This window comes from Lepidochelys kempii, chromosome 7, assembly GCF_965140265.1.
Source record: "Lepidochelys kempii isolate rLepKem1 chromosome 7, rLepKem1.hap2, whole genome shotgun sequence".
In the NCBI taxonomy this organism is placed as follows: Eukaryota; Metazoa; Chordata; order Testudines; family Cheloniidae; genus Lepidochelys; species Lepidochelys kempii.
Genome location: NC_133262.1, coordinates 104,223,933 through 104,244,088, shown reverse-complemented (window position 1 = coordinate 104,244,088; position 20,156 = coordinate 104,223,933). Strand labels below are relative to the sequence as shown.

General features: G+C 42.7%; 1 protein-coding gene across 4 annotated transcripts in view; it reads right to left on the bottom strand.

Annotated features, from left to right (window-relative positions):
* The window catches only part of LOC140914956 (uncharacterized), an 84,519-nt gene that overhangs the window by 27,212 nt on the left and 37,151 nt on the right, over positions 1-20,156 (bottom strand). Inside the window, exon 2 of one of the 4 annotated variants that reach the window (XM_073354086.1) lies at positions 10,063-10,250. The exons of the other annotated variants lie outside the window; for them this stretch is intronic. The gene's annotated coding sequence lies outside the window, so the exon portion shown is untranslated. The remainder of the gene's footprint in view (positions 1-10,062; positions 10,251-20,156) is intronic. 4 annotated transcript variants of the gene reach the window in all.

Here is a 20,156-nt window from a genome sequence, read left to right as displayed (position 1 = left end):
GAGAGACAAGTGCTAGCAGTCTTAAGTCTCACTAATGCCAGAACATGCTTGTTCAGAAGTATCAGTGCCCAAGGCAGCCTACAGACAAGTTGTTTGATAATGACCATCAAGACTATTGATAAAGCTGAGCTGTTCAGACTCCCCAAGTGAGATCAGGCTGAAAGCAAGTCTTAGGCCTGGTCTCTGGGAGGAATGGGGGGGGATCGATCTAAGTTATGCAACTTCAGCTACGTGAATAATGTAGCTGAAGTCGACATGCTTAGACCTACTCACCACAGTGTCTTCACTGCGGTGAGTCGACTGCTGCCACTCCCCTGTCAGCTCTGCCTGTGCCTCTCACGGCGGTGGAGTACAGGAGTCGATGGGAGAGCTAGACTAGATGCGATAAATCGACCCCTGCTGGATCGATCGCTGCCCGCTGATCTGGCGGGTAGTATAGACATACCCTTACATAGTATGGAGCACTTTTAAGAAAGCTATCAGAGTAGGCGACTTTGAGATCAACCTGGAGCACTCTTTGGGTGACCATTAGCCTGAAGGCAATACAATGAACTGTTCAGAAATGCTTACTTACAGAGTGAACCTGACAAACCAACAAGTGTTGAGAGAGGGATTTCAGTGGAAATAGCAAAGGACTCTCCTGAACTGTATGTTAATAAAACATGCTTAAACCAGTAGGAAACATTACGTGCAGCAGAGTACTGTCTGTTTCATGGTGAAACTCTGTCATCCATGCCCAAGATATAAAACTGGACATAGCTCTATACATAGTTCTACACATAAACCACAATCTTTTGTTGGAAAAAAGTGATGAAAGCATGTGGAAAGCATTCAGAAAAGTGGTACTGGTTACAGTGGTGTGTCCTCCATGGTGAACTAGGGGTCCTGGGGATGCTGCAGCACCCCCTGACTTGAAGTTTACAGTTTGGTTCAATGGCTCTCAGCACCCCCCCATACACACTGTTCCAGCACCCCTGATGGTGAATGGACAATCAGTGAGACATGTACTGAGGTAATCCGTATATCCTCAGAGGTGCAAAGACAAACTGATACTGGCCATCTGCTATTTCAGCAATTAGATTGCAAGCATAGGCACTGACTTCATGGGTGCTCCAGTCCTGGAGCACCTACCAAAAAAAATGAGTGGGTGCTTAGCACCCACTGGCAGCCAGCTTCCCCCCCCCCCAGCTCTGGGGGAAAGGGGGAAAAGCGAGGGCGTGGTGTGCTCGAGGGTGGGGTGGAACTGGGTGGGAAGAGGTGGGGTTGGGTGGGGGGGTTGGGGAAGAGGTCGGGTGGGGGCAGAGCGGGGGAGGGGGGTTGATTACCCCCAGGACCCCAGGAAGCCAGCACCTGTGATTGCAAGACAGAGAAATAATTCAGCATCAGCTCCTAAACCTCGACGTGAAAAAGACAGGCTAGACTACAACTCCTTTGGCAGGCAATGGCTCCAGACAATTCAAATTTACTGTCATGAGAGCAAGACATTGGTTTAGGCACCCGTAAGCATTAGGGCAGTGCAGGATTGGAAGTAATTCTGTTGAATGAGAAACAAATATGGGACTATGAAAAAAATATTAAGGAGAGAATGACCATCCAACTGAATTGTTTAACACATAGCCTATTCTGTTTGCACTGCAAGAGAGAGGATGCTAAAACAGAATGGCGGGGCAGTATAGGAGTTTTATGTCTCCTACTGAAATTGGATGGATTCAACAGTAGGGCTGGCTGCAAGTTTTCCATTGAAGCGTCTTTGTGATAAATGGGGGGGGGGGAGAGCTCCCTTTGATGGACACCCAGACAGCCGGTTAGCTGTAAAATCCCTCTTGGTAGCTGTTCTCTACTTACTTTACCTGTAAATGGTTAAAAAGTCCCCTAGGTAAAGAAAGGAAAAAAAGGGCATCTGACCAGAAGAGCCAATGGGAAGGCTAGAACTTTTTAAAATTGAGAAAGAAATTTTCCCTTTGTCTGTTGTTCTCCCTCGGCTGAAGAGACGGGCAGCAGGAATGCTGTGTAAAGTTTGAACCAGATATGAAAACCATCAGATCATATCTAGAACTACTTTTAACAACCCAAATATGTAAGTAAATTAGGAATGTTTAGGATGACGCGATTAGGTTTATTTCTGTTTATTTTTTAAGGCTGGTGGACTCCTCTGTGCTAACCCCAGATGCTTTTGTTTGCTTGTAACCTTTAAGCTGAACCCCCAAGAAAGCTATTTTAGGTGCTTAATTTTGGAGTTGCTCTTTTAAAATCTAGCAAAAGTCTAAGTTCCAGATGCACTTTCTTTCTTTTTGTTTTTAATAAAGTTTACCTTTTTTAAGAACAGAATTGGATTTTTGGTGTCCTAAAGGGTTTCTCCACGTTGTTTGATTAGCTGGTAGCAATAGCTAATTTCCTTTGTTTTCTTTCTCAGCTCATCCCCAGAGGGGGCGTGAAAGGGCTTGAGGGTACCCCACAGGGAGGAATTCCCAAGTGCTCCTTCCTGTGTCCAAGGGGGTTTTTTGCATTTGGGTGGTGGCAGCGTTTACCAAGCCAAGGTCAGAGAAAAGCTTGGGAGTTTAATTCAAGCCTGGAGTGGCAAATATTAATTTTTAAAATCCTTGCTGGCCCCCACCTTCTGTACTCAAAGTGACAGAGTGGGGATTCAGCCATGACAGTCTTTTCAAAACAAAAACTTTCCCCTCTGGTTTAACTACCATGGGGCATCATGGAAATCATCTGGCTAGGGAGCCCTGCCCCAAAAGACAAATGGGGGCATAAGGCACACAAACTACCACCCCCAAGGCATAGCATAGCAGCTCAGGTGGACATATATTAATCCTGAACCAAGCTGAAATAAGTTTCAGTTCAACATACCAAAATGAAACCTAGATTCAGGAATGTTGGAAGAATTTGTTCTGATCAAAAATGTTGAAGTGGGTCATCTTCCATTCTGTCATATTTTGACTTTTGTCCTGATTTGGGATGAAAAATTTTGAAATGTCTGAAGTTCCTGTATTATGAAATTCGGATTTTGGACCAGCTTTACCCAGTTAGTGCCTCTCTGTCTAAGGGCTTGTCTACACTGGCACTTTACAGCGCTGCAACTTTTTCGCTCAGGGGTGTGAAAAAACACCCCGCTGAGCGCTGCAAGTTTCAGCGCTGTAACATACCAGTAGAAACAGTGCACCAGTGCTGGAAGCTGTGCTCCCAGCGCTGGTAGCTACGCCCCTTGTGGAGGTGGGTTTTTTAGAGGGCTGGGGGAGCTCTCTCCCAGTGCTGTGCCGCAACTACCATGGCAGCGCGTTAACGCTGTCAGTGTAGACAAGCCCTAAGTCTCAAAACTTCAAAGCCACAGCTTCTAAATCCCACGATATTCAGAACCTTGCAAGCTCTCACCAACGTCAGCGCGAGAGGATCAACAACATAGTGGGCCAAACTGTGCCCTTAGCTACACCACTGCAAATCTGGAATAATTCTATTTGCTTCATTCCTGATGGTGAAACAGAACAGAATGTAACTCTGTTTGTCAAACAGGGCAGCATCAGCAAGGAAACATTTTATTTTCCATCTTTTAAGAGGATTTTACAGATCAAGAAGCACAGAGTGTGAAACCGAAAGTGTCCTTTTAAAAAAAATAGGCATATTACCGAAGATACGATCTCTGAATAATTAAGTAGCATGGTGATCAGCAGCAGTGTTACCATTCTTAGCCAAACAACGAGATTTCATTACATCCCAATGCCCTATCGTCTTTAGGCTGCAGTGCTCATCAAATCACTACTTTTATCTCTATCAGGACACTGTACATTTGTTTTGTTACACTTCTAATATCTCTAGAGAGCCTGTTTTACACAAAGAGAGTCATAGCCTGAGTACTTTGTTGTTATAATGAATTCCTCTGAAAGAGACGTAAAGCACTCAGAAAATTGCAAACTCCAGTTTTAGCCATCACGGTTTCTACCAGTTTTAATAAATGTTTAAAAATAACCAACAAAATCCACCCTGAAAGCAAACAAACAATTGTATTTATCACTTCAGCTGTAAAGATGTGCCTGCTCTTTAGGTAATCAATTTCTCTGAATTACTAATAACAGTTATAAAAGCAAGCAAGGCTCCCAGTCACAGCAATTCAACAGTTGTAAACAAGTTGTAATTTGCATTAAAAATAAAGTCAACTATCCGAGGATACTTGGATATTACTGGCTACAAAGTTAGCCTACCTAGGCTTATAGATATAGGATTCATGTGGCATCAAGCAGCCCATTTACAGGTCTATCAGCACTTCTCTTTTATATACCCCTATTTCTGAAGGGTTTATAACCACTGTTAAACTGGATGCAGCATAAAAGCTCTCAGAAGCACAGATATTATGTACAAATTGTTCCCTCTGTGGAGGAGAGAAACCTGGTGAACTAAACCTGGGAGACATGGTCAGACTAGAGGCAGTTCTGCAGCACATACCCCCAACCCCTTCCCCAGGCCCTGCAGAAATGTTTCTGTATGGCCATGGTCTGGGGAGGCTGTGACCCAGGGACCACTTGGTGCCACCTGGCAGAGGGCACGGGGTGCATAATGGTTACAGGGATCCCCTGGGTCTGGTAACTACATACTAGTTCAAAGAGTGTCATGTAAGGTCTAATAAAAGTTTGTCATACCGGTCCTCGATCATTGTGAAGTGTACATACAAATATGTATATATACACCCTGAAAATTATGTTCTTAAAGTCTATGACTTGGGGCTGGTCATCTGAAAAGGTGACAGAAAGATAAACATTTTTTGCCTGAAAGAAACGTACCTGTTAAATGTGTATTGTATGGTTCACAATAGGCACCCATTTGCAGTCTGAGCAAAATGCTAATCAAGTGACTGCAAAATCTCTAGCAGAGACCACATATAGGAAAACAAATTCTGGGGTTATCCTGTTTACAAGTGTAGAGAATAGATTTTTGGACTATAACTGCAGCAACTGAGAAACTACATCTTTCCACTGAAGAGGAAAGAGGACAGCGTGTTTTGTGAACTGGAGCTCTCTCCCGTCAGCTGAGAGTGTCTTCATTAAAGCACTACAGTGGCACAGCTGCACCAGTGCAGCATTTTAAGTGTAGACGTCCCTAAGTTAGTTCGTACAAAACGGGCCTACTGATATGGTTCCATGTTAAAATGATTGGTAAAAACAGAAGATTTGAAACCAGAAATTAATTACCCAAAAATTGGTATGTTGGATGAGGGGCCTAATTGGTGGACAAAATGAGGGAATGAACTGTGTCATCCACTTTCCACTTTGTGCGGTTCTTAAAAAGAGTCTTTGAAAAAATCTTAGCAGCTCTCATCTCACTTCCCTGACCCCAAGACAGAGGGAGCAAACCAGACTGAAACATTTTCTTCTCAAGAGGAAGGCCATCATGCCTTGTTCTTGTTTAAGGGACTTTGGTTTTGACCTTTAAGTCCTGAAAGTCATCATATCATCATGACTGCCAGTCCTCAGCCCATCAGTGGACACCCAGTTGTTAATACTGCAGAGCCATGGGAGTGCCTGTTTTTGTCTCCCTTCCCTTTTGTGTTATTTTCTGCTTCCGCTACTTTTTCCTCCTAACCTCTCTCACTTTATTCAATGGATCCCAAACCCAACTGCATTGCAGGCACTCCCACTTCCAGCCAGGCACTGTGTGGGGAGAATGGGCCCAACAGGATGTCATCTCTGACTGGAATGGGAGCCAGAGTCCATGCAGAGGTTCCGTGGCCAATCTGCTAACCTAAAGTATCCATCCATCCATCCGTTCAGTGTTCCGAGAACATCAACAAAAGCTGTATTTCCCCCTGTGACAGGTAGACCAGGTGCCAGCTCTTGCCAAGGCTTTAGGTGTCAGCTGAGCACTGATAAATTCATAGCTGGAAACCAGACAGCTCACCGGTATGTTAGCATCGTTCAAGATAGGTGTTAGACTTGTAAGGATGAGAAATGAACTCGAAGGTCCAAGACAACTTTGCAAGTTATTGCTGGATACATAATAGCTGCCACTACATCACAACTGTGGAATTCACTTCCCCTTAAAGAACTTTGAAATACCTTGAGAAATACCTTTCTAAGTCTTGGTTACAAAATTATGGCATAGTATGTAATAACTGCAGTTCATGGCTAGCCCTCAGAACACTGGAAATAGCTAATTATTCGTGAAGACAGATTTAAAATGGTTGTCATATTAGTACTAATAGGTGGCAACCTGAAGCTCTTACATTCTTTTCATTCTAAATGTATAGGTCTGCCACCTGCCACTCCTGCTGTCCCAAAACACTTATCAAATGCTACTTGGTTATGGAAGGCAGCGTAGCCTAGAACGAGGCTCTGTCTCGGAAGTCAGGAGACCTTGGTTCTATTCCTGACTGTGCAACTAACTGCCTGTGTAACTTTGGACAAGTCACTTCACCTCTCTGTACTGTTGTTTCCTCTGCCTGGTCTGTCTTGTCTATTTAGAGCAGAAGCTTTCAGGGGAGAGAGTGTCTTTTACAGAGGCCATGTCGACACTACCACTTAAGTCAGCAAAATGTATGTCTCTCAGGGGTGTGTTTTTTTCACACTCCTGAGTGACCTAAGTTATGCCAGAATAAGTGGCAGTGTGCACAGTGTTATGTTGGCATGAGAGTCGCTCGTTGGGGGTGGTTTAATTATGTCAAGGGGAGATCGCCCGTTGGCACACACTGGCTACACGAGAGATCTTACAGCAGCACAGCTGCATCGGTACAGCTTTGCTGCTGTGAGCTCTCTAGTGTAGACAGAACCTCTCTTCACTATCTGTAGTTGCAGCACCAGTGCTGGGAGAGAGCTCACCCAGCACTGTTGTCTAGGTTCCTTCCCCACTCTGACCTCTAGGGTACAGATGTGGGGACCTGCTTGAAAGACCCCCTAAGCTTATTCTTACCAGCTTAGGTTAAACGCTGCCACCACCAAAGTGTTACGCTGCCACCACCAAAGAACAGGGGAAGTGCCCACTTGGAAACGTCTCCCCCCCAAAATATCCCCCCAAGCACTACACCCCCTTTCCTGGGGAAGGCTTGATAAAAATCCTCACCAATTTGCATAGGTGAACACAGACCCAAACCCTTGGATCTTAAGAACAATGAAATGTAATCAGGTTCTTAAAAGAAGAATTTTAATTAAAGAAAAAATAAAAGAATCACCCCTGTAAAATCAGGATGGTAAATACCTTACAGGGTAATCAGATTCAGTACATAGAGAATCCCTCTAGGCAAAACCTTAAGTTACAAAAAGACACAAAAACAGAAATATACATCCCATTCAGCACAACCTATTTTATCAGCCATTTAAACAAAACAGAATCTAACGCATATCTAACTAGATTGCTTACTAACTCTTTACAGGAGTTCTGACCTGCATTCCTGCTCTGGTCCCGGCAAAAGCGTCACATAGACAGAGAGAACGCTTTGTTTCCCTCCGCCCTCCAGCTTTGAAAGTATCTTGTCTCCTTATTGGTCATTTTGGTCAGGTGCCAGCAAGGTTATCTTAGCTTCTTAACCCTTTACAGGTGAAAGGGTTTTTCCTCTGGCCAGGAGGGATTGAAAACATGTTTACCCTTCCCTTTATATTTATGACAACTATAAAAAATCCACCCCCACGAGGGGAGCGGTTCCCAGTGCTGGTGCACTGTCTACACTGCCACTTTACAGTGCTGAAACTTGCATCACTCAGGGGTGTGTTTTTTCACACCCCTGAGCGAGAAAGTTTCAGCGCTGTAAAGTGACAGTGTAGATTAGACCTAAATGTTTGCACACTGGGGCCCCTAGTTCTATTGTAACACAAATAAGAAAATGGGGATTTTTTTTGGCCTTTTCCATTGTAGTTCCCCCCTGCCCAAGAGCGTTAGGCTCTTCTCTTGTTCCGGAATGGTTAATACGATGGTGTGCCACATTTATGGAAACAAATCAAACAACTCTACCAGAGAACAAATCAGAGCAGACACAAGCAAACAAAAAGAGGCAGACTTAGCACCCAGTCTACCAAGGTTAATTAGGGTTGTTAAGGTGGGAGTTTAAATTAATGGGTGTTGGCTAGATTGCAGAACTGTGCATAGGGGATTTCTTATGGGACCATCATCTAGGCTCATCTGCTAGGGAGATGAAAACACACAAATACATACACACACTCCCTCCCCTTATTCCTGAGCATTGAGTCATGAGAAAGCCGAACCCCTCTGATTTTTCATTGCCACAAACTATTTTCACAGGCACCACTTCTTATCAGACGCTGCTGCTGTTTTCATAACTCAGACAGTGTCTAGGAAAATGGAACATGCTGCTTGTTCTAGGGCCACCATTTATGTCACTCTGTCAATCAACCTTGATTACAGTATTCATTGTGCTCCATCATGGATCTGTGATTCTGGAATTGTAGGGTGTTGATACAGCCACAATGGGCCTGACCCAAAGCCCCTTGATGTAAAGGGGAGTGTTTTCATTGACTTCAAAGGCTTTTGGATCAGGCCCAATAACCCATGTTTTCCTTTAGCATAATTTTTCTGTGCGGATTTCTTTGTTTTCAATGGAGCCACGCTTACATCCCTATTTAAGGCAGAAGGGTTGCATGGCAGTAACTGTATTTTACCAAAAAAAGGAACAGGAGTACTTTTTTTTGCGGACACAGACTAACATGGCTGCTACTCTGAAACCTGTACTTTACCAGATGGTCTGTCAAGTTTCCCTTCATCATGCCCAACTATATCCTCTTTTTCCTAGTGTGTGTCAACTTTGAGTGATAGACAGGTAGTCAGGATTTTGCAGTGTAACTGATTATTAGGAATAATTCATAGGATAAAAGCCTGTTGAACATGTTTTGTGTAAACTGTGCACTACACACAGAACTGGATTAAAACTTTTAAAATATATATAAATAAGGCTTTATATGTACTCACTGACTGCAATCAGAAGTGTCAATCTAAAAGTATTACAGGGAATTTTGGGTATTTAAAAATGTGAAGAGACTTATGTATAAAGAAATAGTGTACAAATTTATACTTATGTATAAATTCATAAGTGTAGCCCTTTGTATAGTTGAAGGACTCTGCGTCTAGTTTGTTATTCCATACCGTATTCAATTTTTATAAGTTAGTAGTAAAAAATAAAGCTTCTAATACCTTTACCTGATTTTGCAAAGCTATCAATGTTATTCAGTAAATTGGACATGTTCACATTACTAAACCCTGTTTTCATTTTAAGTGTAAAAAATATAAAGTTATATATGCTAATTTATTTACACTAGATGTGTGCACATTATCTCTGCAATGGGAGTATTAGTAACACATGAACTAGACTCTATTTTCAGTGTTTAAATTTTCAACTCCAAATGATGCTCAAAGATTTAAAGCTCACAACACATTCAGTCCTTTTCATCATAAAACTCTTTTGCACTGATGATTTTACAGGCCTCAGCTTGTATGCAAGCACTTAGTGGAAGACCAACTGCATAACCTTTTCCCCTTACAAGCATTCCTGAGGCTAAATAAGACTTTACCAGCTGCAATAACACCCATCAGTTATCTTTGCGGTAGTGTAAACAATGAAATTCTTATTATGTACTCAGAATCCACAGAGCCATTTCCATGGTAACTCTGTTTTCATAGCATATCTTTAATGAATAGTAATGAAAGAAATACTGCATTTACAACTTCATTACTAGTAAAAAAAAAAAGTAGTAAATTTGAATTATTGTAGCTGTCATTTTTAGAACATGCTGAAGATCATGCAAGAATTTCAAGGCTGTCATTCTGAAGTGACAAAGTAAATACAAGCAGAAATATATACCAGGCACTGTTGTTCTTAATTTCACTCTTCAGTCTGCTATAATGGTAATAATTTTCTGATATAGAATAAAAGTCTGAGTAACAAAAAAAAGTCTTATTTGAAGTGAAGGGGCTTATGTACTTGGGAATAAGTTGGTTACGTGTGCCTATGAATTTTAATGACTTGATCCATCATATTTTAATTACATAAATCATTAAAGTGCTGACTTACATAGGTATTACTTCCAGGAGAGATAAAATGCATGGTGTATAGGAGATGATGGTTACCTGCAAGACAGGATATGCGGAGAAGGAGATCACAGCCAGACAGTTAGAGGAAAAATGCAGTATAATCTACAAAGATATTGCAGATATTACATCTAGTTACAACATGGAGTAAATCCTAATCCAATTAAAGCAGAAGTTTCCATCCTGACAGACTCACATTGTAGGGTAGGACTCAAGGGAAGGAAGAACTGCCGGAACACAAGACAAAAATGGAGATTTTCAGAGTTGTTGCAAAATAAGTTTCATTACTTGAAAATATCTCAGTGCTAATAACTGAAAGTGCCCTCACTCACCAGATTTTCACCACCCACCCAAAAGAAAATTTGAGCACATGCAATGTCACCAAAAGCCTCCTTTTGTCAGACACAGAAAAGATGCTGCATTCCAGGAGTCCTCTTCTATGCCAACAGTAACATGGCAGCTCCCACCAAGAATCTATTCTACCTTTCACAGTTATGGAGTTAAAAAACAGACTTCTCTGAGTATTGCCAGCCCTCATGATTTTAATCACAAATCTCTTGATATTTGGTTTTATTAAAGCTCCAGTTCTTGAAGTTGTGTGAATACATGAGAAGCTCAGTGTTTATTTTTTTAAAAAGCCCTCCCCCTTGGAGGTGGAGAAAGGCTTGAAAGGATGAGTGGAGCATGCCTCAAGGTTCAAAAAAGCAGCAGGCAAATAAAGAGGACCTGCCCCTTTGCCCCCCAAGATGTATTGTTTTAATAAAAAATTCATGATTTGAAAGCCAATCTCATGATTGGGGGGGGGGCGGGGGCAGCCTTATTAATGATTTTTGCACAGTTGGAGTTGGTAGTAGTGTGATATTTCTAAAGTGTGTCTTGAATGTTTATTTTACTTTCCATGGACCGAATCTGAGTCCTGTCTGTTGTATAGATTTTGAACTCTCAGGGCACAGAATGTCATTACCTATCTATACAAGACCTAGCCCAATGGGGCTCTGATCCTCAACTAGGTTCCTAGGCATTTTCATAATACACATAATAAATACTCATGAGGTATTGAGTGCCTCATCTCTTATTGACATCACTGGGACTTGAGGGCACTTAATGCCTCAGAAGATCAAGTCCCAGACTCTGAGAGCTGCTGCGTGCCCTCAAGTCCCATTATATGACAGCACAGGAAACTCAATTCAACAGCTTTAGTGGTAGCTACAAAGCAGGCAAGTGACTCAGAGTCTTAGCCTGCACTATCAATGCTTCCCTTGGATCAGCCTGCCTGCTCCAAGAACTATTGGTCCTCACCAGGTCAATCTTCTCCACACCTGAGCACAGGGACTACAACTGTGATTAGCCCTTATATAGACCATTGAGTAGGGGATGGCTCTTCACATTCCCTTTCCTGTGCACACTGGCGTGAGGGTCTGGCACAATCCAGCCCTTACGGTATAGTTAAGCCCCTTCATTTTCAGTTTAAGCCAATTTTTACAGGAAAAATCCTGGGTTTTACAAAAAGTATTATTCATTTTTTTTCCCGATTTTCACCCTACTTTTGTATCATTCAAATATATAAAAATAACTCGTTTTATTACAAAAATACAATACATTGCATGAGATATATGTATTATGATAATGTATTAGTCTGTGTGCATATGCAAAGCTGCCTGTTGAATTGAGGCTACCTGTATTAGTCTAGAAGATACACACAATAAACAAACAAGAACGCACACAAGCTCTGAAGTGCATGCACATCTGAACATACTGATGAATCTCATGCTCACCAGGTACACATTTCAAGCTGTTAGCAGATAAAGGTTTAAAGATCTGACACACTAAAATGGGAAGAAAATGAAAATCTGTAGCGGAATACATTTCAGAACACAAGGAAGTTTTAAAAAAACAAAAACAGGATAAAAGAATAAAGTTGAGTGTATGCGCTGCAAATGGTGTGGCCCAATTATTAAATGTAATATTTATAGGCTAATAGTTCTAACTGTTTATTCAAATGAAAAGTTTTACTTGGGGCTTAGAGATATATTGTTTTCCTAAACTCAGAGGTGGCATTGTGTTTTGAGTTGTTTTAGTTCTGTAGCAAACCACACTGAATTCCATTCATCAAAGCATTAATCTACTGAATACGTTTTCCCCGGTCCTTCTGGCTACCAAAATAAACCCCCATATTTACCCAGAAGAATTATTAATAGTTTTTTACCACCAATTTTCACCTGTTTTGGTTGTACAAATAAACAGATAAATTCCCAGGAAAAATTAAATTAAATAAAAAACCAAAAGGCCCTATGTATAGTTAAGCTTCAGTTTTCCCTGAATACAGACAATTAGGTCCTAGCTGTGGAAAAGGAACTCTCACATGGGCAGAAATTGCACCCACACAGTCAATGGGAGCAAGCAGATCTTGTTGAGGATTAGGGCCTTGTTCAATTATTTCCCAGTGTTTTTGTGGATCTACAGCAAGGCAACAAGAAAGAAAAGCATTTCTTAAAAAGTAAGGAAAATATAGCTGTAGAATGCAAATATTGGCAGAGAACTCAGGAGCAGGAGTAGCATTGGAAACTACTCAGTCCTTTTGGTTTTAAGATCAACTGTGCCCTTTTAAATGAAATCTTTTTAACAGGGCTATAATCCCAAGTGTGTTATCTGCTTCAGAAGAGTAGGCAGGGGATGCAGATGATAAAGGAGACTCTGTGTGTGTGTGTGTGAAGGGATGCAAATGATAAAGGAGACTGTGTGTGTGTGTCTGTGTGTGTGAGTGAGAGAGAGAGGATTTGTTAGTTCTTGAGAGTGCTGATTTGGGAGAAACTAGCAATGGTGAAAAGTCATTATGGAGGGAGGCTGGTGATGGCAGAGATTGAACTGGACACAGGGATATTTTATAGCCCACCTGACCAAAAACAAACAACCGGACTGTGAAATGATTGAGCAAATAAAAAAAGCAATAAAAAGGAAGAGTGATAGTAATGGGAGTTTTTTTAAATTACCAGAGCAGATGCTGGAGTACATTAAGAGGATGAAATAAGGCTGGAGGTATGTGTGACTCTGGATTTTTTATTTTTAAAAAATCATTGAATGCTCTAGTAATACTTATCTGAGTAAGAAACAACACAGAATATAAATGCCTCAGCAGTACTTAACTGGGTGTTAAAAGCTGCATGTAAAGAGCTGCGCACAAAAAGCCATTTGGAGTGCACCACAACAAAAAGTTTATTGGTCCCACAAAACCCAGGAACACCGGGGCATATTCCTGAGTGTCATCTATTATCACTTTGTCTATTAACTGATCATTAGCATATATACAGACATCTCTTTTAATAGAAAAAAGAACGAGGAGTACTTGTGGTGCCTTAGAGACTAACAAATTTATTTGGGCATAAGCTTTCGTGGGCTAAAACCCACTTCATCGGATGCATGCATGCTTATACTCAAATAAATTTGTTAGTCTCTAAGATGCCACAAGTAGTCCTCATTCTTTTTGCTTATACAGACTAACACGGCTACCACGCTGAAACCTGTTTTCATAGAGCACTTCTGTAACAGATCTTACATAACAATGCCTCAGATTACTGAATAATTTAGAAGAAACAAATGGAAATCAGGGAAGTAGAGAAAGAGTATAATGTACCATTTAGGATTAAAACTAACTGAGAGTCAGACAAAGGCAAAGAACAACTAATGAAGTAAACTCAACCCCAGCATGTCCCCTTGTGTCTGAGTGCGATGTTAGCGGGGTTTTCCATCTCCTGAACCCCCTCCAAGCATTCTGTCTTTGTGCACCACTCAGCCCTCCAGCTGAGAAGCAGCTAGTCCAAAACCCTTCCAGGATAACAAGTGTCCAGTGTAGTCCAAAGTCCGAAAGAATCAACCTATCCTCCTGGCTTTATGCTCAACCCTTTCCTGGGACTTCATTGCCTTTCATCCCCAGCTCTGGTATCAAACACTGTCCTGTTCAACCAAAGTCTTCCTGAGCCTCCCACATCCTCTAGCACTTAACCTCGCACAGGAACCCACCTTCTCATCTACTGCCCATGGCTCCATCCCCCCTAACTGAACTCTCTCAGCCTGTTTATAAGGCCCAGCTTCCAGCTGAGTTGTCACCTGATCCTTTTAGTTCCCCACCTCCATCTCTGGCTGACAAGTAAGTATCACATTACTTTCCACGTGAAGTAAGTGTAACTGTCTTTAACCCTTCCTCACCAGTGATGGGGGTTCCAGCCCATCACAATAAACACTTCCTTTTTCATTTTGAACGGTGATCATTGGCTTATGAATAATGGAGATTAAAAACACTCTGATTTGGGGAGAAAACAAGCAGCTTTCAGCAACAGAATGTCTAGCACGAAAACAGTTGTCCAACATCTCTTTCTCCACTGTCAGTACCTCAGCTGACAACAGTGCAGTGTGGGAACTGCCTGACAATGAGAGGACCTGCCCACCATACCCATCTCGTAGTTTCTTTCTTTCTTTCTTTCTTTCTTTCTTTCTTTCTTTCTTTCTTTCTTTCTTTCTTTCTTTCTTTCTTTCTTTCTTTCTTTATACATTGGATAGCTTGCAGACACATTCTAGTTTGTCACCTCAGAATTTAGAAGAGAAATAGGAGGGACAAATATGCAGATGCATTTTCACAGTATCAATATCAAACCCATTCATAGATTCATAGATACTAAGGTCAGAAGGGACCATTATGATCATCTAGTCCGACCTCCTGCACAACGCAGGCCACAGAATCTCTCCCAGCCACTCCTGCGAAAAACAAACTGTTATGGACCAAACACTCACCTGAATGCACAAATGCAACTTCAGGGACGTTCTAATATGCACTAAACAGATAATGCCCCTCAAGGAGCCTCTCCAGGGGCCACAATCACCTCTTCTTATCCCTCCTATACCAAGAAACTATCTGACGAGGGGCAGGAGTGGCTGGCATAGCACAATGCAGCTGAGGCTTCCCTAGTCCTTGCCTTAAGGAACCTTCACATTCCCTTTGATGCTCTGGACTGATGCAGAGTGGACACAGGAGAGTCCAAGGATCTGGCCCATATAGATTAAAGTTGAAAACATTCCCAGTCTGAGACCAATCCTCACCTTCATTGCCTCTAACATCCCAGGAAGAGGTGAAAAAACCCTCTGATTTTCTCCTCTGACTATGAAGAATTATTGGTTTTAAATGTTTGAGGTTCATGGAACTTGCCATTATAAATTTGTGGGAATTGGGAAAAGTGGTAACGTTTCACTTTCTGAAAATTGTTTTAACTTATTTTCTCAGTCCACTTGTAACTTAAAAATGCCTAGATGTAAAAGCATCAATCTTGGTTTAGTCACTAATCCTCACAGAGCTCTAGGGAATACAACTATTTTTCACTGGGGAGCAATGGAAACATTTTGAGTTAGAGGCGGAATTTTTAACATCTGGGAGCTATAAGAGGCTCTCTGCACATGTTATAGCTTCCATGAGATGCCTGGCATGTGTTACAATCACCACTCTGCCTAGTCTAAGCTTCTATTTAAAGAGACACATTCACCTCTAGCCTTCTGTCATGCTAACAGATCCCTCAAAAATCTAAAGCTCTATGTTTATCATGGCAATTTCTACTAAATGGCAGGAATAATTCATAGTGATTTTTTCTTCTAAGGCAGGAGGGGGAAAAACATCAGTCCAACCCCATCTGTACTCTTGCCAACTGACCTCAGCTGCCAGATCTCCTACCTTGATTTCTTGCTCTTAGGGCCTGGCATTTTCACATATTCCCTCCCCATCTACCGCATGGGAGACAGGGGATGCTGTAATCTTCACACATACCCCACACTACTGCATTTGCTCTTAGCTACAGCACCATTGGAACATACTAATAATTCACTTGAGCAATCACCACTGCCCCTAACTCTAGCCCAGTTTAGATCATCTCCTTGATCATTACCTGGACTGCTCACTGCATGCTACTCTCTTTCCCTTGGTCTTTTGAGAGCCTCAGCTCTTCAGGGCAGGAACAGTCTCATGCTATATTTATGTACAGCTCCAAGCCTGATAGTTCCTCAGACCTGATTGTGGCCTCTAGGTGCTACAGCAAATGTAATACATAACAAAATGGAGTCCATATGAATAACATTTGTATGGAGAATGTCTCTAGGCACTGGGGAAAGTCTGCAGGGAGATGTCCCCCTATGCCATCATATTTGGTAAGTTGCTTTGGCCCCATCTCCATGCCCTGGGTGTGAGGCACCAAGCCTGTAATCCATCTCATCCCCATAGTGAGGTGATCTCAGTTGATGTCTCTGACATTGAGGAGTAGATGGTGTTGTTCTCCCACACCCATCTCTACAATACAGGCAGCAATGAGATCTGAGAAAACTAAGGAAGAAAAACCACCACAAAAAGTCATGAGCCCAAAAGGCCAGTCCTTGCTTACAGACAGCCCTCAAACCTGAAGCAAATACTCACCAGCAACCACACACCACACAACAAAACCACTAACCCAGGAACCTATCCTTGCAACAAAGCCCGTTGCCAACTGTGTCCACATATCTATTCAGGGGACACCTTCATAGGGCCTAATCACATCAGCCACATTATCAGAGGCTCGTTCACCTGCACATCCACCAATGTGATATATGCCATCATGTGTCAGCAATGCCCTTCTGCCATGGACATTGGCCAAACTGGACCGTCTCTACGTAAAAGAATAAATGGACACAAATCAGACATCAAGAATTATAACATTCAAAAACCAGTTGGAGAACACTTCAATCTCTTTGGTAACTCGATTACAGACCTAAAAGTGGCAATTCTTCAACAAAAAGCTTCAAAAACAGACTCCAACGAGAAACTGCTGAATTGGAATTAATTTGCAAACTGGATACAATTAACTTAGGCTTGAATAAAGACTGGGAGTGGATGGGTCATTACACAAAGTAACACTATTTCCCCATGTTTATTCCCCTCCACCCCCGCTGCACTGTTCCTCACACATTCTTGTCAACTGCTAGAAATGGCCCACCTTGATTATCACTACAAAATGTTTCCCCCCACACTCCTGCTGGTAATAGCTTATCTTACCTGATCACTCTTGTTACAGTGTGTATGGTAACACCCATTGTTTCATGTTCTCTGTGTATATAAATCTCCCCACTGTATTTTCCACTGCATGCATCCAATGAAGTGAGCTGTAGCTCACGAAAGCTTATGCTCTAATAAATTGGTTAGTCTCTAAGGTGCTGCAAGTCCTCCTAACATGGCTGCTACTTTGACACAAAAAGTCATGGAGCTTAAAGGAAAAGATGGGGAAAAATCATGGAATTTTCAATAGTACGGAGAAGGGTTGGCGCTCTGGTTAGTATTTGGTGGGGTGAGTCACTGCTATTTATGTGTAGTGTGGAGGGGACTCAAAAGGAGTTAGACCAGAGTAAAACTGGTAACAGTGGAGAATTAGGCCCCCTCAGCTTTTATTTAAAAAAAAATGTTGCTCCATTAACAAGGGGCTTCCAGCTGATCAGCTATGAAAGTGAGGGAACTTGGTTCTCACACACTTAACCTGGTATAACTCAGTGGACCTAAATTGTTACTTCTGTTTTACCCTGCTTTAAGATAAGAGAATCGGGGCATGTGCGGGGAGGGAACTCCCACACTAGATAAATGGTAAATTAAAAAAATAAATAAATACATTAAAAACAAAGTTTTCAAAAAAAAAAAAACTTTGCTAAGTTGGCATTAAGAATGTGTAGACCCACTGGGACAGATATGGCAACTTCCTGCAATATCTGGGCGAGATCTAACTATGTTAAGTTCATGTATCATTGTGGGCCAGGATTGTATGGGGGAGGGTAACCACATCTCCTCCAGAAGGTAAGAACAGTGAAGGGTGATGAGGCAAAGTCACTCATGTTGTAACACCTCCATAGAGCTACCATCACCTGGAGAGGCTTGCCTATACTGTACTAATTCAGACTGGATTCTCCAGAGACCAAATGGACAAAGGATAAACTGCCTGAGTTTAAACTGTGATCCTCCAAATGGACCAACCTTCAGACGAGGAGGCCCCCCCAACTCTTAGGGAAATGTTAGAAGCACTGACACCTGCCAGAGCCCAAGGCTGGAATTGGGATGACTTTCAGTAAGCTTTTTAGTATCCATGTAGGTTCTTTTAGAGTTTAATGTGTTTTCTCTGTAATGTTTTCATTTTAAGTATAAGTGTGCTTGCCTAGAAAGAGCAGTTTGGTACCTTGTAACTGCAGGCAATTATTCAGTTCATAGCCTCTGGAGAGAAAAAGCAAAGTGCAGATGCTGCCCTGTTGAGGCAGTCTGGCTTGCTGGAAATATCAAATACAGGCAGGGAACCAGGCAGCATGGAAATATTGCTGGTCAGGAGGGAGAGAGACATGGGTCTCCACCCAAGAGAGTTGATGGCTGAGGAGCTGGGAGCCTAGAGTGGGTGTCCTTGGTGGACCATGGGGGGGAAGGTGGCAGGAAGTACTAAGGTGCCCTGAACTGTGACATATGGTGATAGCAGTGGGATGTCTACGACAGTGTGAATTGCCATAAATGCCAACAGCAGTGAAAGGAAGTACTGTAGAAGGGAAAGCACAAGGACTCCTTGGTTTTTTTTTTTTTTTTTTGCTGATACAGACTAACATGGCTACCACTGAAACCTGTCACCATGCAAGGCAGAGAAAAGTCTGTGTCTTTTGGGTAAAGGAACAGTGAAGAGAGAGACAGGGGAAAATGAATTATGAACAGGTGAAGAGAAATCAGCTTGTTGAGCTATGCGAAGAAAGGCAGCTCAATGCAGGGGAGCTGACAAAGGTGCAGCTAGTTGACTTGCTGTATTCTGATGACCAGAAGAAAAAGAATAGTCCAGATCCACAGAGAACATCCAGCCCACTGGCAGAGGATCAGCCGATAGGGGAAATCTTGGAGCCAACTCCTTCGAGGGAAGCAGAGAAAAGGCTGACAGAGGCAGCAACTATGTTCCATTGGGATGCTGTACTCATCTACAGGTAGAACAAGAAAGGACACAGCTGGAGAGGGACTAACTGTGTCTGGAAAGGAGAAGCAGTGCCAGCCTGAGAGAGAAGAGAAGGAGAACCAGCACCACAGCACCAGCACAAGGAAAAAAAGAAGCACCACCCACTGCTAGCTCATGAGAGCAAGGAGGACAGGAAGCATCAATACCATCTTGAGATGGAGAGACTGCGCCAGCAGGACCCAAATCTAGTTTGTAAAGCCAAATTCCCATGTACCTGTTCCAGCGGGTGGCATGGATTCCAAGTTATTTCCTCAATTTAGGGAGGGGGTTGACAGGGATTTGTTTCTAAATGCTTCTGAAATGGAGTGTGATTGAACAAGGTGGGATAGGATGACACACAGAGGTGAAAGTAAGCCGGTACAGTCTGGTATGGCGTACGGCAAGAGCTGGTACACCGTGCTGGACCGGACTGGCTTCCCCAGGCTGGTGATTTAAAGGGCCCGGGGCTCCCTGCAGTGGCCAGAGCCCAGGGCCCTTTAAATTGCCTCCCAAGCCTCACTGCCGGAGCCCTGGGGTAGCGGTGGCAGGGCTCCAGTGGTGATTTAAAGGGCCCAAGGCTCCAGCCGCTGCGGGGAACCCCGGGCCCTTTAAAGCGCCCCTGAGCCCCAGGGCTCCCAGCAGCCTCTGCAGCTGGGAGCTCCAGGGCCTTTAAATCTTTAAAAGGCCCCACCTCTTCCGGTTGAGGCCACGCCTCTTCCGGTTGAGGCCACGCCCCCGCCCAGGACACCGGCATACCAGTAAGTCCTTTAAGTTACTTTAACCCCTGACAACACAGTACAGTATCTGGCTCCACTATTGTCCAAAAGCCTTTGTCCCTGGCATTTTCAATGTTATGGACAGGGAGGACTATACAGATTATGAACAATGTAAACAAGCTTTGTTGCAAAAGTGTAAACTGACCTTTGCAGCACATAGGAGAAGGCTTCAGGGAGTTCAGAAGAGAGAGGACGTGAGCTATGCTGAAATTCCAACTCAACTTAGAGGTTATAGAAGAAAGCGGAGAGCTGGTTGGGGGGTTACCACAGCTGATAAGGCCTAAGAATTAATGAGTTTAGAATAGGGCTGTCAAGTGATTAAAAAAATTAATCATGATTAATCGTGCTGTTC